This window comes from Pseudophryne corroboree, chromosome 1, assembly GCF_028390025.1.
Source record: "Pseudophryne corroboree isolate aPseCor3 chromosome 1, aPseCor3.hap2, whole genome shotgun sequence".
Classification (NCBI taxonomy): Eukaryota; Metazoa; Chordata; class Amphibia; order Anura; family Myobatrachidae; genus Pseudophryne; species Pseudophryne corroboree.
Window position 1 is genome coordinate 1,207,132,075 of NC_086444.1, and position 26,153 is coordinate 1,207,158,227.

General features: G+C 42.5%; 1 protein-coding gene and 1 pseudogene across 1 annotated transcript in view; both read left to right on the forward strand.

The window, feature by feature from the left end:
* The window catches only part of GFRA4 (GDNF family receptor alpha 4), a 729,620-nt gene that overhangs the window by 101,537 nt on the left and 601,930 nt on the right, over positions 1-26,153 (forward strand). The window lies entirely within an intron of this gene.
* On the forward strand, positions 5,788-5,906 carry LOC134949057 (5S ribosomal RNA; annotated as a pseudogene).

Consider the following 26,153-nt stretch of genomic DNA (forward strand, 5'->3'; position numbering starts at 1 on the left):
TATACAGAACTGTCTCATCCCTTCATATACCTTAATCACATATATGTAAACATTTGTCTGATATATATATATATATTATGTAATTGTATTATATACCTTGTAAATATTTTATGTTTTTTTAATATTACACAGTAGATACTACCTATGCTTCCTTCGTAAAAGCTTCAAAAGTAATTAAATATCTAATACAGGATGGTATACCGCGTTATAACAAATTGGGCCGAGATTATTAAGTGGGATGAATAATTCTCTTAATAAAGACTGTCACAAGTCTAAGATAATTATTTGTAGCATAACAGGGTCACTGTATATGCACATGGCTGCATATAAAATAATATTGGATGGAATTAGATATATTTAAAGCCATTCCTAAATGATATTTAATATCTGTTTGAAGCAAAATTATATTCATTTATTGTATTGATAGGATGTTACTATATACACATCAAAAGCATTTTAAATAATTATTAGTCAAAATATAGGTAGGATAGAAAACGCCTTTATATGGGTTAAACTGGTATAAGTTTATGTAAGATTGAGATGTATAAATAGGTACAAGGTAGAATAAGGAGATTTAAGACTGCATGGTAATTTATTCAGTGAGGAAATACAGAACAGAGTAGGTGTACTACTCACAGCCATTTGTGGTACTATTGCCCGAAGACAATTAAGACCTACTATTAACAAGCAAGGAAAGAAAGAAAGAAAGAAAAAAAAAAAAAAGACTGTTTCATATATGCCTGTTCTATTCAAAATCACAACCTGTTTGTGCAAAAGCAATATGGACACTGGTCACAACTGCGGCATTGGATAAACGCAAAGGAAACAGAACTGCTAAAGACTGTATAAAGACTATTACTATTACTGAGGGTCGTCACAAGTACTGAATGTTCAAGACACAGCACTCGACGTACACAGCCCTCTGCCTCAAACAGCGAAATGGCAAGCAAAGGAGCAGCTGCTACGAAGAATTCTACTTCTAGTAATGGTGCAAATGTTGCAAACGCAAGGCCATAATGCAAACGCAAGGCATCTCCAATTGCAAGCAAACCACGCAGATGACAGTCTTATCCCAGTAAATTGCTACATACAAGAACAGCAAAAATGTCCAAACGTACTGATCCAGATACAGAAAAAAGGTCTACAATTGGGCTATGGTATTCCAAATGTCTGTAGAAATTAGTTTTCCTCATGAATACTGAATAAAAACCTCAGTTTTGTCTGCTTTAGTTAAAAAGTAGAATAAGGTTAGGTAAGCTAAGAATTTTTAGAGATTTTTAAAATCATAATGGTTATTATTATTACACTTATGGTATATATTATGGTTACAACGAAAGTTATGTTTGAAGGAATATTTTGAAATGTATTTGGAAGCAATTACGCTAGTTTAATGTGTGGCCAATCAAAAGAATTTCTCATGGCCACAAGGGGGCGACTGTTGCCTTATAGGTAATTGTCTGCACTTAGTATAATATTAGGGCAATAGATGTTGTCTGAATCAAAATATAATTCATTATAAATAGGCGATGTTACCATAGTGGACAGTATAGAGGATATATATAGTAAGGAATAGATATGAAATAAGTTTGAATGTATGAGGTAATGTTTAGCTGATTTAAGAAATTAGGTTTGTGTATGTGTTTATATAGATATACTGTATATTTGTGTTTTACAGCAAGATGGTAAAAAATAGTGTAGGGAACAGGTTTATTCTGCTCTAGTCATAAATAAGGCCAGAGAGGTTACAGTAAGATCAAGAGTCATTGTAGAGAAAAGGTATTAGGCCATAAATGATAATAGGTATGTGACAGAGCTCTGTTGGTCATTGGAATTCACAGGTGTGCTTACAGTAGATCAGAATCTACTGGTTTGTCTATTGTCCAGTGAAGGTTAAAAGCTAGGGAGTATAAATTAACTACTATGAAAAGAGATCACATCCATTGATAAAACATTGTGTAACCGACCCCAGGAAAACTTGTCAATACAACAGAACTTTGGATGAAAAGACATTCCAGATTTTACAATACTATACTTGCTTAAGGCAGTGTGGACACCACACTTTTATGACACCATGCCTCCGTGAACAGGACACGACAGCCCAGTTCAATGTTTGTTTTATTACACCTTGGAATCTGACAAACCTATAATTACCTATTCCATTGGAAACTATGAGAATATGATAGTTTGAATTGGTAAAATATGAGATAAAAGGACCAGACTTGTAGTTAGGAGTTAGAAGGAAGAGGGAGAGGGAGAAGAAGAAGGAGAAGGAAGGAAGTCAGTCAGGAGGAGAAGTCATGGAGAACATGCAGAAGGAATGATTCTTGGGATGGCAATCTTTAACTTGCAAGTATACATTTTATGTTAGCAATTGAAACTGTTTGTGAAACTTATGTCATGTTGTTTTATGTTATGTAACGAAGGAAGCATATATAATTATAATTAGTATATATATCACTACTGTGTATATCTTATTCTGTACGATTTGATCTGCCTGTAAATAAAGAATCATATAAAAAGAGCGGTAATATTCAAGCTTGAACTCTCTTTAAGGAATCTTAACTTAATAACTTCATAAGTCATATGTATAAGGACTGCATATATGTATCAGCCAATTAGTTTGTAAGCCTGACATAATATATTTGCAGATATATATGATAAATGCATATTAATTGAAATATATCCATATATTAAATACCATATATGATATATTAAATATTAATATTCATAAATATGATTCCATAAATCAATAGCCCCCAGTAGTTGTGCCCCCTGTTGCTGTGCCCCAGTAGTTGTGCTCCCTGTCGCTGTGCCCCCAGTAGTTGTGCCCCCTGTTGCTGTGCCCCAGTAGTTATGCCCCCTAGTAGCTGCTTACAAACCCCCCAAAAAATGAAAACAAACAATACTTACCAGCCCCACTCCTGCTTCCCGACCGCTGCTGCTCCATCTGGCCGCCCGCAGCTCCTCTTTATGGGAGAGACGTCATGGCAGCGCCGCACAGACACTACAGGTCAATTATGACCACTAGCGTCTGACAGTGGCAACTGCCGACTGCAGCGGGCGCCCACACAGCCCACGGCGTCTGCTGCAGCTGGGAAGCAGGGTGCGGGTAGGTGGAGGGCGCCTGTGGCCGCGCCCACAGCCACAGCACCCCGGGCGCAGGCACTGCTTGCCCGCACCAAGAACCGCTCCTGTCGCTGTGCAATGTGAATGGGAGCCAGGTCAATACAACACATTTCCCATTTACTGTGTGTGGACAGCCGCGCCCCCCCCCCCCCCCCCCCACTGTGCTTCCCGTGACAGGCTCCCGGGTGTGACCCATGTCAGGCGGTCTTAAAGGGGTATTACTAAACCTACATAGCAAATACTTTACTTTTTAAGCCACGTACGATGTCACTAATATGAAGCTGTGAATGGCTGGAGACCAGTACTGATCCCTGCGGTATATACATCTCATAACTATCCAACTGAACTTTGTCTTCTCTTCTGTAATTCTGTCTCTACCCATGCACCTACTTTTCCATGGTATGTGCCTGACTGTTATGTGGAAACATATCTAAGGGATGTGGTTATGTGAGCGACTGTCGGGAGACCGCAGGTCACAATACCAATGCCGGGATTGCGAACTGTGAACAGCCCGTCGGTGGCCATGCCGACCAACAGGGACTATTCCCACGACACCCACAGAGTGGGAATAGAACCTGTGCCCGCTGCCATCTAAAAGCCGGGATCCCGCCGTCGGTAGGGTGACCGACGGTCTACCAACTGCCAGTCACACAAACCCAACCCATATCTAAGCTTTGCGCAATCAGCTGTACTGCCAAAATCAGTTTTAAAACCTCATTGGTCTCCACATCTGCTTTCTTCCAATCTTGTGACAGGGACCTAGATATGAGAGAGCATGAATATAAGAATTAGTGATCTATTAAACACTGAACTTGGTTCCTTTAGCATACATGGGTGGAATGCAAAACTCTCTGTAGCAGCTACCTGCCACAAGGTGGTTGCATAATCAAGCCTAGTCCACTACGGGTGTGTTCAGGTGGGCCGCAGTGGAGTATGCTTGGTGTGCCAACAAGGTGAGGTGGGGGCGGGTTCCCAGTACACAATACTGGGGGCCACAGTTTAGGGCACTGGTTCTTGATCTGATATCTTTGTTGTGTGGACGGTACGCTGCCTGCTTCAATATGCCGGCAAGATACCGGTGGGTGGCGGGAGGGTGTGGAGAAGGAGTTATTGCCTTCGGGCATTGGGGTTGTTGCTCCACCACTGTTGGGCAGAGTTTGATAGTGTAATTTATGCTGTGAGCGGCTATATCAGGCCCAACTCTCCTCATACTTGATTTTTGGATCTCTTGGGGGGTGGGGGAAGTATTCCAGCTTGATGTAGCTCAGAAACCAGATATTTACTGTCATATTCATAGCTGTGAGAGTAAGACTTTATAGTAGCTGTTGCTGAAGGGAGCGGTATATTCATCATATTGACATTTTTAATGAGAATGTTGACATGGCTGTAATGTTGACATGCCAAATTCATAAAGTCAGCAAGTCCCTAGTGGTCTAGTGGTGACTTACCCGGTACAGTGGTCAGGGTCGGATTAAGCCTTGGGGGGGCCTGGGGCACTTAGGACAGAGGGTCCTTGGTGGAGGGAAGGTGGGGGGGTGTATATGAGATTGTGCATACCTCCCAACATGACCCATTTCAGGAGGGACAAAATGCTCTCTACCTAGACTTCCTTTCTAATATATGATTGGCATCACTTGTATTGAGAAATTTCTATGATAAAAAGGGTTTTTCAACAAAAATGATTACAATTATAAATTAAGAGGGGAGTCCAGGTAGAGAGCATGGGTCATGTTGGGAGGAATGGATTGTGTATATTAAATATAAACAATGGTGTATATTAGATTTAAACTAGTAGTTCAATAGGGTACTGGTCACCTAATAGAGAGACAACTATTTTATAATGTTTTCCTGTAGTGGATCAAAGACAACTTAAGCTTAAAATACACATAGAAAAATTAAAGTTATAATTTATCTTGCAAAAATGCAATAGCAGCAGCCTCTGTACTACTTACACACTGGGACAGGATTCAGGAGGATGCTCTGTGTGTGTCGCTCTCTTGACATGAACGCTCTCATTAGATAACAGGTTACACAGGACCCTGACACCCAGGTGGGAGGAGAAGCTGGGATCCCTGGGTCACTTACAGCTCTCTACCCTCTGCTATCTCTCCTCTGGTTAGGAAGATCCGTCGGTATCTCTTGAAACCTGATACTCCTGTGTCTATGTTCAGAAGAAAATAAAGAAGTCTCTTTTATGGGCACACTCTTGACTTGAATACTATAATGAAAATAATAATCTTAAAATTTTACTTTTATTAGAGATAATGTATAGAACTATCCTTATGAAATAAAAAAAGAAGAAAGACATATCAGGGATCACTGATGAGATTCCACCTGCACTACAAGAGGTTCTAGAAATATATTGTGCTTGCAAAGCTATACTTATAATCCTTACAGAAAAAAGGTTAGAAGAAAGTATAGAACGGATCTGCTGTCCCTGTTAGACAGGGGTCAAAAATATCTGGAAACTCCAGTATTCAGAGGTTTCCCGCTATTTTTGACCCCAGTGTAACAGGGACAGCAGATCCGTTCTATACTTTCTTCCAACCTTTTTTCTCTAAGGTCTATAAGTATAGCTTTGCAAGCACAAAATATATATTTCTAGCACCTCTTGGAGTGCAGGTGGACTCTCATCAGTGATCCCTGAGTCTTCATAAGGTAGACTACTACCATACCACACTGTCAATGCTCCACACTGTCTGATCTTGGAAGCTAAACAGTGTTGGGCTTGGTTAGTACTTGGATGGGAGACCTCTTGGGAATACCAAGTGTTGTAGGAATTGGGGTATCATCTGACTCTGACAGCAGATCCACCCTCTTTAACTTCCTTCCAACTTCTATTTCAAAAAATAATTAAAGGCTTTTTATTATCAGATATTTTGCCATTTAGACACTACACATTTAGGTATAACAATATAGAGTGAAGTTTAGCTGGAGACGGACCAGGCCTGGGGTTCTGTGTGAAATATTCTTTCATCTGATTCTACAGACACTACATATGTACCGAGTGTAAATCAAATGTATATGTTACAATCCGGTATAATCAGAATAACCACACTGACCCCTTTTATATAATCTCTATAAGCATTGTATAGAGATATTTCTTTCTTCTTTTTTTATTTCATAAGGATATTTCTACACATTATCTCTAATAAAAGATACATTTTATGATTATTATTTTCATTATGGTATTCAAGTCAAGAGTGTGCCCAAAAAAGAGTCTTCTTTCTTTTCTACTGAACAACACATTACCTTTACTGACTCAGTGTGCACCACCTAATATACAATTAAGGTATTGATACCGCAAGATTTGTTATTTGTGTCTGTACATATAAAATTTCTATCACTGAGGGGTGCTGAATCCAACTTACTTACTTTCACTCCTGTGTCTATGCCTGCAATGCATATTGTCCTGCTCACATTCTGGCAGCCTGGTTCTGCTGCTGCACAAGAGGGAGAGCTAGTGATGTCAGTATGCTCTGGCTGGGGGGCCCCTATACAGAGGGGGGCCCGGGGTACAGTATGTCCTGCATCCCCCTCTTAATCTGGCTGTGACAGTGGTGCCAGTAGCTCCAGCTGTGTCTTCTGGGTCTGGTAGTCATGTCCTGACAAATTCAGGATCCTCAGACTTTTTACACCCAGCATGTTCTGATTCCAGTGATGGAAAGCTGTAGGCAGCCATGCATTCTGCATACAGATGGACAGGTACTCAGCACAGACAGTCAGAATCTCCCATTAGCATACGGTAGTAAGCAGGTCGCTGTGGTTAGAATGGAAATACAGCAGCAGGTACGTCCAACCCGTATTCAGGCCAGCCGATAGTGAATACGGGGCACATTTAGTTCAGTGCAGGCTATAAAGTCCCACCCTTATTGGAACCCATGCTATTTTATAGGTCATTTATACCAAAATAAAAGCATTTTTTGGTATTATTTCGCAACTTATCTTTTTTTTTTACCCATCTCAAGAATGCCTATTCTGCTCTGGCAGCAACAAGATTTAACATCACAGGAAGCAAACAAAAAATATAAAGCCAGTAATAAAATACAATCCGCAGCTAGACCTCACAGCCATTACCAGCCGGCATATTTTGCTGCATAAGTGGTTTCTATCTCCCCGCTGCATTTTTTAAATATTGTGAATGGACTGGAATGGTAATGAGTGCAACATTAAATGTGCATTACCATACTGAACAGGGACCAATGTTTTCACAATATGTTCCGTGCTGATCTTTACTCTACATCAGTACGGTGCTCATAGATCCAGTGAAGCGAGGAAGCACTTAAAGTAAATAGATCATATAATGGCTCTCCTATTGCGTCAATCACTCATCTGTCCCGTGGACAAGGGATGCACTTAGTGTAGCCTAGAATAAGGTCAGTGGTGGTGGTGGGGGGGGGGTATGAAGGATATACCTATATGGAGATCACTTCCCGGCCAAAACTGCAAGATCGGGACAAAATTAGCACTCATTATCAGAAATGGTACACACCTTCTTGGAACAAGATCCAAAAAAGGTTTGTTACCCAGACATGTGCATGCCAATGGCACAGAGATTAGACTGCAAGCCCCTGACTGTACTTAAATAATAACAGTAAGTGTTGGTGCTGAGCGTATGCAATGTTACAGTATAAATTGGAAGCTGCTCAATCAGTCTAGTAATACCCCTCAGGTGCTGAAAGGGAGGGGTTATTCTAAGCAGTAAAAATACACAAAACAGGTTTTCCCCATCAAACCAAGGGGTATTGGCCAGTGGCAGCACTTAACTTTTTAGGGTAGAGGGGCTGCAGCTATTCATGATGGAGAGGAGAGACCTGGCCCTGACCATCTGGGTCCAGGCGCTTGCGCAATGGAGCTGTCAGATGCCGGGACCGTCACATGCGCACAAGCTGCAGCTTGAGTGCACATGCGCAGCCCCCAGGTTTCTGTGGACTGCAGCAGCTGCAGTCCATAAGAGCCAGATTGGGCTGACGATCAGGCAGGGAGTGGCTTCCCACAGGAAGCCAGCTCTCTGCTAATCGCAGTCCATACTTTCAGTCCCAAAGGGAGGACATGCCTCCCAATGGGACTGCCTGTCCTGTGGGTGACTGGCAGGAAGGACTTTCAATAGAAAGTCACTGCCAGTCGCAGTGAAGCCACTAAGCCAGTGCAGTCACACAGACTGCAACTGGCTCTGCTGAACTGACTGAAGTGGCTGCAGTCCTGCAGCCCATAGGTAAAATTTGACACTTGTATCAGCAATATGATTTGAATGCTAACTGGTAGTAGGAAATTCATAGATCTTTGTTACATATATTTTCAAAAATATGGTAAGCCACCAGGACACTTCATGGCTTCTCTGATACTGGTGGTCCCTCTACTGCATGATAACAGTACCAACTCTGGGCCATATAATTGTCTACTGTAAGGCTACATGATAATAGGACAAGCTCACCAGGAGTCACCCTTAGGTCCTCCAACTGGCACTACAAGTGTTCTACAAATGCTGGTTCTTGTAGTGCCATTTGGGGGACCTAGGGGTGACTCCTGGTAAGCTGGCTCTCAATTTAGATATATTTTAGTATGTACTATTATCATGTAGCCTTACAGTAGACAATTATATGGGCCAGAGTGGGTACTGTTATCATGCAGTGTGGTATCAGAGAAGTTGTGAACTGGCCTGGTGGCTTACCATATTTTTGCAAATATATGTAACAAAGATCTCTGAATTTTCTACTACCAGGTAGTGTTCAAATCTTATTGCTAATACCTGTTGATGTGCTGGGGGATATGTGTTTTCTGTTTTTTCCTTGCGTGCAAGATTAATAATAATAATAAGAAGAAGAAGCAGAGGAAGAATAGAAATAATAAACAGCACCACTGACCCGAAGCACAAACCTAAACTAAAAGAGTTAATAACAGCCTACCCTATGATAGTGAAATACATGCGATATTCATATAACTGACCCCTTGCCATATCACATTTCCCCTCATCAGATCTTCTCCTATTTTGAATGATAATAAAAGGAATAGCGAGAAAGACGACAGGCTGGAGAAGGAAATATTGGCCGTTTGTGTGCTAGGCTGCTGTTGATTTGTATGGGAGTATTTTACAAGTGACAGGAAATAAATCACTTCATTAAAACATCTCTGTGGGTCTCCTATAAGCCCTTGCCGTATTTCACTGATAGTGTCTCAGGGCGCGCTGCGTTCGCGGGCCCAGGCTGGAAGAGGCTGAATTGTGATTCAGGTCGTCGTTCGGCTTAGTCTGGCTCTGAACGGGTTAGAAGATTTCTGTGTTGTTTAGAAACCATTTTGCAGATGGTGGCAGGAAGCCAGCTGGAAGGTCCTTGGGTGGATTTCGTCGAGCAGAGGAACGAAACGCGCGCCAGGTCTTAGGGAGCCAGCCGTCAGCTCAGACCTAACGAGTAGATCAGGGGGTGCGGATTAGTCCTGGTTTCTTCAGGGGGATCAGTCGTGCACAGCTAGACAGATGGCCCGTTTTCAAGGTGGATAAAGGCCAGGGAAAGAGGGGGACAGAGGGAAATGTGTTGCATTGTGGGACGTACTAACAGCCATATTTAAGTTTATTGTGTGCTGTGTAACTGTGATCTCAGTTGCTGAGTTTAATTTCCTTTTATCCGAGGCCGCCCCGACCACAAACTGTATGGTCTTTGCCATCACCACAGAAGTCCGTGATCCCAAAATCCACTTTTGAGAAACATGTGAATTGAATCAGCCACTGTTTCCTTTATAATGACAGGAATACACAAGTAAAGTAGAAGATCATGAAAGCCTGCTGGCAATTCTGCTGCCCTGGGTCCAGGTCTTTGTGGCCGTTTTGTAAGTCCAGGCCTGGCCACAGTGCAGGCAGGACCCCACGTACACTCACCTGTGGGTAAAAGGCTCCAACGCAGCTGGTGCCACGCAATAGATTTAGGGGGACATTTACTAAGCAGTGATTAAAGTGGAGAAGTGAGCCAGTGGAGAAGTTGCCCATGGCAACCAATCAGCTGCTCTGTATACTTTTATAGTATGCAACTGATAAATGTTACGTCAATGCTGATTGGTTGCCATGGGTAACTTCTCCACTGGCTTACTTTTCCACTTTTATCACTGCTTAGTAAATGTCTCCCTTAATCGGATATCTTTTTCTATAAAGTTTTTTTTTTTTATAATGTACCATATAAAATATTCTATATACAACATAAGGCAGTAAACTCAGATAATGATCCCAAATACGAGTGTAATGATGAGCGATCACAACGGATACATCTACAGTTTGTAGACGTGACTGACAAATTTGTCACTATCCGCGGCTGCTTAGAGACAGTAACACAAGTACACTATTTAATAATACTGAACAATAAAAGTAAAAAAATAAAAATAAAAATATAGTTTTCCTAAATGTCCTCCTGTATCACACTTATCAACTCTGTTCCAGGGTCACTTCCTAAAAGCATAACACATGACTCATACACCTTTCAGACATAAGCCAAAAATGCAGGTCTTTTGTCATGATTGCACATAGACTCAGGTCCACCTTATGTCTGAAAGGATCTACCTGGGTTGACAGGGTCGGGTCCTGTAACCCTTTATATCGATCAGGGTTATTCCCTGAACTAGCAAATCCGGTCAGTGCCTCAGCTCCTGCCTGATAGGTATGACCCGCTCATGCCTAAAAGGAGCTGATTGGTGGAGGATAGTAGTGCTTAGAGATGACATCATCTGCAAAGGCCCACTGTAAGTCAGAAGACCCAGGTCACTGGAAGACCCAGGTCCGATGTGAAGGGTGACGATCCGGGAAAAAACCCGACTCGTCACCCATGTGTGAACTTGAACGGGGACCTTGTTAGAAGGCCCGGCTTCAGCCCATGATCGGCGTCCCGGGTGCGAGCTGGGTTGAAGCCGGGGTTTAATGTCTGAAAGGGGTATTAATCTGTGTGCCCTCGGTGCCGTACAGTCCACCTCATGTGAAACTTGCTTATCTTCATTATAATGCAATTGTTTGCATTGTTGGGCCAGTATGTAATGAAGTCCGAGTTCATCGGTCGTGCGGGAATGCGGCTGAACTCAGAGTTTTTTTAAAGGGGCAATCATTTGCAAGGTATGGTTTAGCCTTGTAAATGATTGGCCGTTTAAAAAATGTCAGAGGTCGGCCGGCATCCCACACGACCGATGAACTCGGACTTCATCACATCCCGCCCTAAGTCTTCTTGTGCTAAAAATATAAATGAAGAACGCCAAGATACTAATAATAGTAGAGAAAGAAAACTGCATTTAATATTACATATTTAAAAAGACGAACTCAGTTGAGCTTACTGTTTTTTTCTTTATTTTGGTGGAGTGGGCTTGTAAGAAACCCCTCTGTCTGGCATACATGTGGAAAAACGAATAAAATGGGCACTCTCCTCTTTGTGACTTAAAGCAAGTCACCCTGTCTCTCTATGTCCTATAGTATGTAAGTTCTATTGAGCAGGTATATGGTGTCTTAAGTGCGTGCGTAAAGTTATGTATATGCGGGCCGCAGCGCAGTTTGCAAACGGGAGCAAACTGTGCATGCACATCTGCCGCATCCCGGCTGCGCAGCCTTACACATTGCGGCCGCATCCTTGAATGATGCAGCCGCAATGTGATTGACAACGGCGGGCATTGAGGGGGCACGGTGGGCCGAACGGGGGCAGGCCGGGACCATTTTTGAGGCAGCTGCGTGACATCACAGGCAGCCGCTCCAGTCAACCTTAGTTTGATGCGTCCACAATCTCATTGTGACTCCATCGGGAGGCTGCCTGTCACACATGCTGGGTGGCCTTGCCCTGTGTTGGGTGGCCCCTAGCATGTGAGGAGATGGACGCAGATCTGGTGGCACTGATAGATCAAGTGCACCCTGGATGTCACACCAGGAGAGAGAGAAAGAGACTGATCTCTGAGCTGTCCATCAACTGACATGAGAACGCATTCGTTGAGCCACCCCCAGCCTGGTCATGTGACACATACACATGGACCCCATCTCGCTATTTTAAAATCACGGGCTTGACTATTTAGTAAAATTCTTTGAATTCTCCTACTATGCAAAGTAATGGATAGACAGGCAGAAATATAAGCATGCAACGTGCATCTAGACACAGGGGATAGGAATGAGAGGGAGAGGGGGGGCATATTTTCCTGTAATAATAATAAAAAACATTACCTTTCCTTATCTATTAATTTACCACCACTCTGAGCACGCTCCTCCATGTTCTCTTCTCAAACAGAGAAAATCCAGGGAAGTGTGTCAAATTGCGGAGGACAACAAATAAATCACATCTATTGCAGATGTGTCATCTTTGAATAATAACTTTATTAACTGCGTTCTTTTGCTGGAGCCGTGCTATATCCTCTTCACGCGGAAAGAAAATGACTTTGAGAACTGTGTGCGAGTCGGTGTCTCGGCGCAGCCCTGGCTGCGGTATACATTTATTTTCTACGGCATTTATTATTCCTGGAATAAATTTATCCGTGCCTTTTTCTTTTTCTTTCAGTTTTCATCCGTGTCTTTTTCTTTCAGTTTTTACGTCCTCTCTTCCCTTTACTCTGATCTGACTTTTTGTATATTTTAGAACCAAAGTAAAACCATATTTGTGTAGCGCTGCAGCTGTCACCATTCATTAATATTTCACATTCAGTAGTATGTGACAATATAACTATGTATCAGGCTAAGACAATGGGGTATATTTACTAAGGTCCCGATTTTGACCGAGATGCCGTTTTTTCTTCAAAGTGTCATCTCGGTAATTTACTAAACTCAAATCACGGCAGTGATGAGGGCATTCGTATTTTTTGGGAAGTCCAAGAAAAAAATTACGAATGAATACACCATCGGTCAAAACGCGGCTGTTTAAGTATGAATCTCGGTCATTTACTAAGAAGTGCAAAGCAAAAAAAAATAAAACACTGCCGTGAAAAATTACAACTCGTAAAAAAGTGCTAAAAAAAAACAGACCTGCTTTTTTGATCCGTGATTGTATAGGCATGCAGGGACCCATGAGATCCGTGCATGTATATCAGTGGGAAGGGGTGGGAAAGTGGTTATTTTCTAAAAAAAAATTGCGTGGGGTCCCCCCTCCTAAGCATAACCAGCCTCGGGCTCTTTGAGCCGATCCTGGTTGCAGAAATATGGGGAAAAAATTGACAGGGGTTCCCCCATATTTAAGCAACCAGCATCGGGCTCTGCGCCTGGTCCTGGTTCCAAAAATACGGGGGACAAAAAGAGTAGGGGTCCCCCGTATTTTTAAAACCAGCACCGGGCTCCACTAGCTGGACAGATAATGCCACAGCCGGGGGTCACTTTTATATAGTGCCCTGCGGCCGTGGCATCAAATATCCAACTAGTCACCCCTGGCCGGGGTACCCTGGGGGAGTGGGAACCCCTTCAATCAAGGGGTCCCCCCCCCCAGCCACCCAAGGGCCAGGGGTGAAGCCCGAGGCTGTCCCCCCCATCCAATGGGCTGCGGATGGGGGGCTGATAGCCTTTGTTGAAAATGTAAAGATATTGTTTTTAGTAGCAGTACTACAAGTCCCAGCAAGCCTCCCCCGCATGCTGGTACTTGGAGAACCACAAGTACCAGCATGCGGCGGAAAAAACGGGCCCGCTGGTACCTGTAGTACTAATACTAAAAAAATACCTAAAAAAGACAAGACACACACACCTTGAAAGTAAAGATTTATTACATACATCCACACAAACATACATACATACTTACCTTATGTTCACACGCAGGTCGGTCCTCTTCTCCAGTAGAATCCATGGGGTACCTGTTGAATAAATTATACTCACCAGATCCAGGGTACCAGGCTCCTTGGCGAATCCACTTTCGGTCAACCGCTGAGCAGAAAGTTCCCACCATTGGTTACAATGGAGCGCATAGGCGCTACATTGTAACACTGCCGCGTGCTGCCTGTCAATCAGTACAGGAGCACACAGCCGATCAGGAGGGTGCCACAACGTGGCGCTCCCTGATTGGCTGAAGAAACCCACTTAGACAGAAGTCAGAGTGGGTTTCTGGCATTCGGGGAAAGGGGACCCATGTGAAAACATAGGTCCCCTTTCAGTGCGTGGCTCGGGTCTCCGTTTTTTTATTTTAATCAAGTACGTGGATTACAAATGGATTCGCCAAGGAGCCTGGTACCCTGGATCTGGTGAGTATAATTTATTCAACAGGTACCCCATGGATTCTACTGGAGAAGAGGACCGACCTGCGTGTGAACATAAGGTAAGTATGTATGTATGTTTGTGTGGATGTATGTAATAAATCTTTACTTTCAAGGTGTGTGTGTCTTGTCTTTTTTTAGGTATTTTTTTAGTATTAGTACTACAGGTACCAGCGGGCCCGTTTTTCCGCCGCATGCTGGTACTTGTGGTTCTCCAAGTACCAGCATGCGGGGGAGGCTTGCTGGGACTTGTAGTACTGCTACTAAAAACAATATCTTTACATTTTCAACAAAGGCTATCAGCCCCCCATCCGCAGCCCATTGGATGGGGGGGACAGCCTCGGGCTTCACCCCTGGCCCTTGGGTGGCTGGGGGGGGACCCCTTGATTGAAGGGGTCCCCACTCCCCCAGGGTACCCTGGCCAGGGGTGACTAGTTGGATATTTGATGCCACGGCCGCAGGGCACTATATAAAAGTGACCCCCGGCTGTGGCATTATCTGTCCAGCTAGTGGAGCCCGGTGCTGGTTTTAAAAATACGGGGGACCCCTACTCTTTTTGTCCCCCGTATTTTTGGAACCAGGACCAGGCGCAGAGCCCGATGCTGGTTGCTTAAATATGGGGGAACCCCTGTCAATTTTTTCCCCATATTTCTGCAACCAGGATCGGCTCAAAGATCCCGAGGCTGGTTATGCTTAGGAGGGGGGACCCAACGCATTTTTTTTTTGTGATTTTACAGTGTTTATTTAAAAAAAAAAAAAATGAACCCCAGCACGGATCACACAGATCCGGCCGAGATTCATTGTGATAAAGTCGGCAGTGTTTTGCTAATCACTGCCGTAAAAAACGGGAAAAAAACACGAATGACATCGACATCGGAACAAATGAAAATGCAGAATACGACAGCTTAGTAAATTAGTCGTAATAAATTCAAAAAGTTGCAATTTTACACTTTCGATGTCATTCGTGATTGAACTTTGACCTTTTTCCGAAAATTACGAATGTTAGTAAATATACCCCAATGTATGAAAAGTGCTGATATTTATTTGTTGCTGGTCCTTCTGTAATCTTTGCCCTTCTTTAGTTCCTACCATCTGTTAAATGTAATTTATTATTTTAGCTATAGCCTGCACATTTGTTTTTCTATATGCTGTATTGCTTTTACTTTTTAGCTAACTTTTTTACTACTGTCTATGTGTTACTAGACTGATGTGTTGTTGTATTTTTGATGCATTGAGGAACAATCACAGCCCAAATCTTCCGTCAGCTGTAATCAATGCAGACACCGCAACAACATGGCAACCTGGAAGATTAGACGACGCGTTTAGTAAAAGGTGAAGGAGGACATGCATAAACCTGTAAGTGAAACTGGTCTAAGCAAGGGTGAAGCTAGGCTTTCTGTCACCCAGGGCAAACACTCAACATTTACACTTAAACCAGATCTGAGAAATTTACGCTTCACTCTGGTGAAGCTGAGTGGCTGAGCGAAACGCGTAGAATTCTTATCCTAAGTGACACCCAAAGACTCTACAGGACCTCGCACAGCATTGGTGGTACCCCCTCTTTTATTTTTACCCAGCTGTTTCATCCATCCGAAACATCACCAGTAATTTTATACATTCTATAGGATCTGGCTGACATCTGAGTGTCACTGTTTTCCCATAGGAGAGTTTACTCTCGTGCTGGTACTGTGATATTTAGGGTTTAGGATCATTTAATCTATCATTAAAAATATCTAAGATCACACCATATAGTTTTTTTTACTTTTTAATGTGTATGCAGAACTAATTTGGACAGAAGTGCATTATGGACTGAGAATGCAGCTGACACAGGGCTGATTGCGCAAACATTTCAATAGCTCCCGGTCACTTTTGACGGAAGTGACGGGAACTGCGGGAGTTAAACTGCCACCTTTGTATCTGAAAACCACATCTTAATTATACCCCTTACAGACCGCCAGCAATAACCCGGGTTATATTACACGTGAATGCGACGGTATTTCAGCTCGGGTAGCGAGCAGGGTTGAACACTTGACTCATCTCCAAGCACCGCTTCCACACGGGCCGGCAATTAAGTCACCATCCTGGCAATAAGCCAGGCCGCCAATCCCGGTAGCGACCCGGCTAATGCGGTCTGAAATTTATATTATTGGTTATTTAATTATTGACAAATCACAGGATATGCCAACTTGTAACCCGATTTCTAACTTAGAGAATCCAAGCGGTGTCACGGCGCGGGTATGTTATTTGTCACCCAACCATACAGATATTGAGGCTCATATCAAAAAATTCAATCATCTTTGGAATTGCTAGCAAGATGTAGTACGCAATGAGCCTTGTACGCTGGGACTAGTAGTCCCCGAACAGTTGAAAAGTCTAACTCTAGCCAAAGGAATCAGACCGCTTGTCCTGAAAAAAGGAAAAGATTGTATATAAAATGTTTACTTGAATTACTGTACGGCTCCGTCATCCTCCCTCACTGGTGTACCAGTCAGATGTGCCTGCATTACCCCAGGCATTTTACACGGTGCTGTGAGCTGAGGCAAGGACTGATTGTGCTTGTATTACTGAAATACTCTGCCTACCTTCATGTTAACATGGTTCAGAGAGAACAAATGAAACCGTCATTAAGGAAATTCATCATGCCCACTCAGATACATGTAAAAAAAAAATTAAAAAAATATAGCTTTCTTTTATGACAATGCAGTGTGCGCGATCCAAGAGAGGAACGTATCATACAGGAAACATGCAGAAAATGACACTTTACAGGTTTCCAGCCTGGCCTTCACTGCAAACGGTGCTTAGTTTTGATGCACAAATGGGGCGGAGACTATTTTAAGATGGGTGTGTCTTTGTCTGGAATGGGCGTGGCACTAAAGCAGCACTTATGGTAACAGGGTTCCTTTCCAGTAACCCTGCTAGCCAGATGCAATGACGGTACCACCCCCATACCCTTCCCTGTGAGGCACACGCCTTATGTGCCTATTGGAAAAATTGGGGGAAGGGGGGGGGGGGGGACGCTAGTTCTCTTTCTGGTACAGGGAACCAAAAAGTCTAGTTACAGCTCTGCGGCTAAGTTCATTGGTTTCCGGCTGCTCACGTTTTGGCAGGCTCATCGAGTTTCAGTAGAGGTTTCTCCAGTGCTCACCTATTAGTGCATCTTACCTCTCTCCGCCTTGATCTCTATATGTGGACGATACTTTATGCAATTCATCAGTAGAAGAAAAGTTTTGCTTTTCATCGTGGGATCACGCCATCCAGAAATAGCGTTACCCTATACCCTGCAAGCTGCAAGCCGCAAAGGCTTTGCTTCCTCCCTGCCGGGTAAAACCACTGTGCCGCTAGCCATGCATACGCATTTCACTGTGACCCTTCGCTGGCAGCAATATAGTACAGTAAACTGTACTATGAGCTTCTTTAATACATAAAAACAGGCATGCAGCACATACTACCCGGGGACTCAGTAGCTCTTTGCAGGCTGCTGCTCCTATAGCGTTGGGGCTTTGGAGCACAGAAACCTCATCAACAAACAGTTTATTTTATTAACCATTTGTCTTTTCCCAATTGTATCTGCAAATCCCACACAGATAACACAGGAGGTATGTGGAGCAGTTACTGCCTCACCTTTTCATAAATACAGATTAAAAAAAACCCATTGCAGTCTCAGATCTTTTTTATAGAAAAAAAATAGTAAACAGCAGCCTTACAAGCCGTGTGGTTCTAATAATATTCTTCTTATAAGTAAGCAGAAAAGTAAAATGTATAAAATGAGTCTTTCCGCAGTGTGAAGTAACAGTCCCTTTATATCAGTTGTTGGCCAAGTAACAGGATAATGTCTGAGAATGTCCTACAGCCTTTTAAAGAATGAAACAACCACAAATTTGAAAAATCAAAGTGTCACCGTGCTGCAACTCCACCCATATCATTAGGAAAATGTCCTTACAGGATATAATGCAAGGTGAAGAAAGTGGAGCCTGCAGTCACTTGAGCTACTGTGACATCACTGGCCTGTTCATTCATGTGAATATGCAAATCCACAGGATGCATCTTAGAAAATGAAGTGTGCCAAGTTATTAACCTCTCTGTGCCCTGTGCCTGCTCTTACAGAGGAGCAGATCCTTTCAAACAGGGCAATCCGCTGCAGAGGACAGAAGGAGGCCTCAGGGACATATTTAGTTAAGTATGAGCGTTTCACTTATATAATGCATACTTTAGGCTCAGTATGACACAGCGTTATATCAGCACAGAAAGAGGTTGCCACTGCTTCATTAATATACCCTTTACCAGCCAGGCTCTCTGTGTGGCCGGACCAGCACAACAGCCAATTGACCCTTCTGGCATTTGCCGGGAGTGCCAGATGGCCAAGCCTCCCTGCCTCTTACCCATTAGTATACATACAGTAGCTGCTAATGTATTTCCGAGCGTGCTGACTCCTTTGGCAAAGCTGAATGATTTATCTAAAGTCCATGTATCCTGCCACACTTATACAGGTACAATCCCACATCATCCAGAAATGGATTTTTGGAGGCAACTCAGAAGCATTAAATGGGATCGCTAAGGGCCACACACACAGAATGCACACCAGCTTCCATCAAGGCAGCAATTTGAAGCTGTCAAGTAATTGCTTCTTTTAAATGAATCAGGACAATCATCCACATTACATTCAGTGTATAGGAACATGGGGAAAGTAGCATAGTCCATACGGCAGCAGTGCTTTGTTTCTGGTGTACCAGGAGTTTCATTGGGAATATAGTACATCCTATGTGAGCTCGCAATGGAAGAATTCACATCATGGGTGCTTAGAATTATTCAGTAATACTCAGTTCCCTTGTAGTATCCTATTGCTGGAGATTTGGGGGCTCATCTACTCACTAGTAGCGCAGTGCAAATTTCCTGTTGTCATATTTAAGCGTCTTACATAGCACACAGAAAGGTAACCTGGCTTTTAGGATTTAGCAATAGACCCCAGGTAAATCTATGCACAAAACATCACGATCCATCTGTAAGAAAGGCTATTGGAGCTTAAGGCTCAGCTCAGCTCAAAGCTGCAAAAAGATACACAAGCGGCCAAACATTACACAGTTATATAACGCGCTATTATTAACCACTATCCTGGAATTGCAGCCTGAGATTAGGCTCTGCACTCACCATAATAATTAACGGGGTTTACTTCATACATTGATTAATAAATATTAAGCTGGAGCCCCATTTTTCTGCAAGTCCCTACTCTGTCATGCAGAATTATAAATACGGCAATTGCTATCACATTAGTGTTACAGTTCAGGTAAGTACTGCTAACAAGGGATGTGCACCAGATCATTTTTGCTGGTTTTGGTTCTAATTCATCGCCCGGTTTTGGATTTTGGCCATGACTGGTTTTTGGATATTTTTTCCGCAGTTTGACAAAAAAATCTAAAATCACATAATTTGGGCCTTTCTGTCGGTTCCTAGAGTGTTATTAGCCTCCATTATATTTCATTTCCAGTCAATTCCAGTCAATTTTGACCACCTCACAGCTCACAATATTGTTTTCATCCGCTCTAGGCCAAATGCTGCAGTGAGTTGGCTGGTTGCTAAGCAACAGAGCAGCGGCACAAACACACGGCAGTTTATAGCACATCTAAGAAACATTGGGGGTCATTCCGAGTTGATCGCACGTAGCAACTTTTTGCTGCTCGTGCGATCAACTAGACGCCGCCTATCGGGGAGTGTATTTTAGCATAGCAGCACTGCGATCGCTTGTACAGCCCTGCTATGCTAAAAAAGGTTTGTGCAGAAGTAGACTAGTTACTTACCCTGTGCGATCGATCCAGCGATGAAAGTCCCGGATTTATCGTCAGACATCCACCCTCCAAACGTCTGGACACGCTTGCATTCGGATCTCCACGCCCGGAAAACGGTGAGTAGACGCCCTGGAACGCCTCCCACCTGTCAATCTTCTTGCAATCGCACTAGTGATCACTTTCTTCTTTATTCTGGCCGCTGGTTGTTGCCGGGCAATGACGCGTGTGCAATGCAGCCGCCGAGCATGCGCAGTTCCGACCCGTTCGCACCGCAGTGAAGAACCGCTGCATGCGAACGGGTAGAATGACCCCCATTGCCACACAGCAGTGGCAGAAATGGAAAGTGGTGCAAGATGGAATTGTCCTTGAACAAAGTCGAACTGGGGTGCAGCGTACTGGAATGCATTGCACAGAACAGTCCAAACAAATTATGCAACAATATTTTTTTTTTATTCTTATTTTTTTAACTGGCAGCTCGGCTCACACTGTATGGAGTGGGACCGATGTTACAGCGTACTGGGGTGCAGTGCACAGTGCAAACAGATACAACAATGTTTTATTTTATTTTTTGCTGACAAATATGTGTGAACGCAGTGGGTGGGGCCTGCATAGTTAGTGCAGCACCACTGTAATAGAATTAGACTAAGGGGACTGGACACAGTTTGTGGGTGGACACAGTGACAGCACAGCCCCTTAGATGGACACAGTGACAGCACAGCCCCTTAGATGGACACAGTGACAGCAGCAGCACAGCCCCTTAGTTGGACACAGTGACAGGCTGACAGCAGCACAGCCCCTTAGATGGACACAGTGACAGCAGCACAGCCCCTTAGTTGGACACAGTGACAGCAGCACAGCACCTTAGTTGGACACAGTGACAGCAGCAGCACAGCCCCTTGGATGGACACAGTGACAGCAGCACAGCCCCTTAGTTGGACACAGTGACAGCAGCACAGCACCTTAGTTGGACACAGTGACAGCAGCAGCACAGCCCCTTGGATGGACACAGTGACAGCAGCACAGCCACTTATGGACACAGTGACAGCACTTGTATTCTGCACAGTCACTTGGATGGACACTGCAGAGCAGAGCGCAGCATACAGCAGTGTGATGTGTGAAATAGCGACAAGTCCCGGCTGCGGCTCCTTATATGAAATTCAAAACCCGCAAGACTCCGTCGCAGGGAGGATAACATTCAGCCTCGATCTGGATTCCGAGTCTGGAGGGAACACCTGAGCCGCAGATTCCATAAGTTCTGAGTGGTTCTGATTCCAGGGAATCTGTAATAGCATCTAGGAAAACAGATGACACAAGTTAGATGAAATAATAACAGGGATGCATGAGAAGAATACTTGCCTACTCTCCCATATCCTGTGGGAGACACACAATCTTCCACACCCCAGGAAGAGTGGGCACCTCTCCCGCATCCCACCCACTTCCTAGTGAAGTGGGCAGAATCGGGAGAATAATAAGAAGAATTTGTGATCACTGGGGAGGGGCCTAATGACGGGATGGCAATTGTATAATTTTAGCCCCACCCCCTATTCAAATATGTGTAAATCACAACATTTTACCATGAGGAGGTGGGGCTTAATGACACTTCTAGTCTGGGCCAGCCCCCATCTCCGCCTACTGTACCTACATCTCCTATCCCCCCCCCCCCCCCCCCCCCCGTGCAATGTTGCGTAGCTGCCCCCTATCATGATTGGCCCACCGTCTTCATGTGACCGATGGCAGGGACACCCATCATTTATGGTTTCCCGTCTATGGCTTATCATCTTTGATGTAAAAGACCGATGGCACCATCCATAGTAGACCCATCTATGACAATTCCTAAACACTTTTGCATGCCTCACAGGCCCTATGTGTTGGGGATATGGCTACTTACAGTATAATGTGAAGGCTATTGTAGTATAATACCGTTCAAAGTATTAGTATATTTTCCTGATTGGTTTATGTATATTACGTTCCTGTGCTCAGTACACGACAGCGTTTCGGAAAATATGATTTTTATTTTCTATGACATTTCAAACTATTTTTACTTTCAGTAAAATATGTTCCGCAAAGTTATCAGCTGGAAAACAGCGGCGGGAGTGATCGATAGATGCTTTCACGTCGGTGATTTCCAACACCATTCCAAATGCGGCTAATAGATAAAATGACCAAGATAAGAGATTTGCATAAAATTTGCATAATCAACTTATGTTGTGTGTTTGGTAACATCAAATTTAAAAACATTTTACATTAGGCTTATTTGTGGATGAGTCTGCGCTAATGGCCAATAACATCTTACTCTGGAATCTGCGCAAAAGAAATTGCTGTTTATCTAATTTTAGGTGTTGTAATGTAAATTGTAATAAAATTACAACAGCTTAAAGAATTAAACATTTGGAAACAAGCTTAGATTCATTTAACTAATGGCTGCAGATGTTCTGAATACAACACATTCAATGGAGATAAAAGTACGTTTGTTCCAAGAATGCTCATTTGTACATATTTGTTTCTGTTCAGAGCCGGTAATTACCAATTTGGAACCCTACGCAATATTTATAGCTGGTGCCCCTTAAACGATATAGGGGCAGTGCCTGCCGAGCTCCAGCCTGGGGCATTCACCTATACGGCTTATGCCCAGGGCAAGCACTGTTTCCTAAAATGATGACCATCAGAATCTGATGAGATAATAATATAACATTCTACAAAAATATCTGTGTTTTATCATGTATAGAGGAACCAGAATATTCATACTAGTTTGCTGTTTTTAAATCAGAAATAAGCACAGAGGCAGAACTCTGGGAGGCAACGGAGTCATCTGCCGGTGGGCTCCTGCTCTGAAGGGGGGGCACCTCTCCTCCCATTCTGTGACACCATTGAATTAAGTTAATTGATAGCTACCGCTGTCTTTTCAGTGGCCGACTTCCTCACTGGTCCCTGCACCTTACAAATCTCACCCTCTTTATTATACTGAATATACACATTTTACAAGTGTCATACCCAGGATTAGAAACCACAACCTATTACACTGGATGCGGCACCTTACTGATGAAGCTGTTTGCTCCTGTATAGGAAATATGAGAATTCTAACTATATGAAATTACATCTCTGACAATTACACGTAACTTCATATAGTAAGAATTCTCATGCTTCCTCTACAGGAGCAAATAGCTCCATCAGTAAAGTGTCTGCTGTCAGTGTAACAGGTCATGGGTTCTAATCCTGGGTATGACTGCTAAGAAATGTGTGATTTAAAATAAACACAATTAAATGTATAAATACAGTATATATTTTTTTTTTCACAACACTCCATACACATACACATATACACACACACACACACACACATGCACACAAACAAACATACTGTATATTTATCTTAATACAGGAAATGGGGGGGGCACAAATATTTATCTTGCCTCCGGGCAACTGTGAAGAACTTACGCCACTGAATAAGCACAATGCTGTAGGTACTGTAGATATCATGAACATGCCTTTATATTCCAGTCTGATGCTAAAGTATGGGCTGTACTATCCCTGTCCATCCGTGCTATATCACATGGGGGGTAATTCCAAGTTGATCGCAGCAGGAATTTTGTTAGCAGTTGGGCAAAACCATGTGCACTGCAGGGGGAGCAGATAGATTTGGGTGGGTTATTTTGTTTCTGTGCAGGGTAAATACTGGCTGCTTTATTTTTACACTGCAAATTAGATTGCAGATTGAACACACCACACCCAAATCTAACTCTTTCTGCACATGTTAAATCTGCATCCCCTGCAGTGCACATGGTTTTGCCCAACTGCTAACAAAATTCCTGCTGCGATCAACTTGGAATTACCCCCACGGTGCGAGTAAAGGTAATAGTGAATTTTGGAAATTTGGATGATAATTAAGTCCCCTACAAGAACAATTAGAGGCATATTCAATTAAAGGTGCACTTTTCAACCCCCCCCCCCCCCCCTTCCCCATCCCCATTTTTCTGACAGCAGTAAGGTTTTTCCTATTCAATTGCTGGTGCGAAATTCAGCGGTGGTAATTTCAATAGGAATTAATGGGGCAGATGTATTAACCTGGAGAAGGCATAAGGAAGTGACAAACCAGTGATATGTGCAAGGTGATAACGCACCAGCCAATCAGTTCCAATATGTAAATTAACAGTTAGAATCTGATTGGCTGGTGTGTTTATCACCTTGCACATATCACTGGTTTATCACTTCCTTATGCTGTCTCCAGGCTTAATACATCTGCCCCAATATTTCTTACTTCACACAGCAAGTGCAAAGTCACAAGTCACTGAAAATCCCTATTTTAAGTTAAAAATGTCTGGTCTCTCTTCCGAACCCATTGGACACCCCTCTCCAATGACTAATCAGGTAACTGGAAGTTTGCAATTAGCTTAATTAGTCCAATAATTACATGTCATTATTGGTGTGAAAACAAACGTCTTTTAATTACCTCAAAAGAAACTTTTTTGTTAGCTTATGCACCCCAGCTTTAATTAAACTATTTATTTGAATGAAAATAATTGCTTTTTATCATCTTTTTAAGCTGGCCTAAAATTACTCCCAAATCAATTTTTTTTCTATTTTTTTTTACTTTTTTAATTTTTTTGTAACAAAAAGTTTGTATTTTAGAATTATTTTATTTAAAAAAAAATGCAGCTTTTTTTCTTTTTAAAGCTTTACTATTTTTTCCTTTGGCACTGTAATATATTTTTATTATGTTACCCAATATTTTTATTTTTGGGGGTTACAGGCTTATTGGAAAAAAAATGTAAATAAGAATTACCGCAACCTTTTTTTAAAAAAATTCATAGTGCAGAAATTTGTAGCATGCACAAATTAAAAAATGGTTGCGATGTCCGTGGTAATGTTTACCCGAAAAATCTCGCACCTAATTGGATGTGCCCCTTGGAGTGCTTGTTGGACGAGCCAGCTGCTAGTATTTAGAAGATGTCACCATTCTTATACACGTAACTCCATATATTCTCTAAACAAAAATAAGTGAAGAAGAGTTACAGAAAATGGATCAAAATATTGCTCCAATAGCCATGTCAGACAATGGAGCATAGATATGAAACCATAGGGCAAAATTGTCCATTAAACTCTTGGTCAGTTTGCAAAGTTACAAATGCACCAGTTTATCAACCTGGATGGTGCATACTTTGCAGAAATTGAACAATTTCCATTTTGTTTGATTCTTTTCTTAGCAACAACATTTTCCAAGTCTTTATAATTTCACCATAGTAACATGTTACTATGCAATTTTTATGTTTTCTGTACTCTTTCCTAAAAATGAATGTCGATTGAATGTGTCTTTATATTAAATATATCTCAGCCAGCAGCATTCTATTTTTTTGGTAAAGATATTTGCATTTTGTTTTAAATACATTTAAAAATAAAATGTCCCAATGTTGCCCGCTTCATCCCACAAAACCAGTGAATGCCTCCTTCTCTTGGTCAGCCAAAGAGAATCTCCATCTCCCCAGTTACTGGCGACAAATAACCCCGGTCGCTCTTATGTGTTACTTGCTGTGAAATGGCTTTCCGCTAATGTTCTGTTCTAGCACTGAATGTGTGGGTTGTAATAGGATAATATGAATTTGAATTAAAATTAAAATTTTTGTGATGTATTTTATTTTTAATGAAACTGATTAAAGCATGAAATTAAAATAAAGACACATGTCTCCTTTTCAATGCAGCTGTTAATTATAATTTTGCACATAATTAAAGATTCGCTCACGGGGCTATACAAATGGATATCTCTCGTGTTCAGGTACACAGTGAGTTCACAGTGTAAAATAAAATGAATGTTTCATATACTGTATATATATATATATATATATATATATATATACATACAGTATATACACACACACTTATATACCCAGACACATAAAAAATCACATATATATTTAGATTTTCTTCTTTCAGAACGTCTGATAATTGCACACATACATCACCGAGGACAGGGGGGGGGGGGGGGAGAAAGGAAGCGGAAAGGAAAAAAGAATGGAAGGTGAGGGAGGAAATAAAGAAGAAAAGAAAGAAGGAGAGGGAAGAAGATAGGAAGAAGGAGCAGGAAAA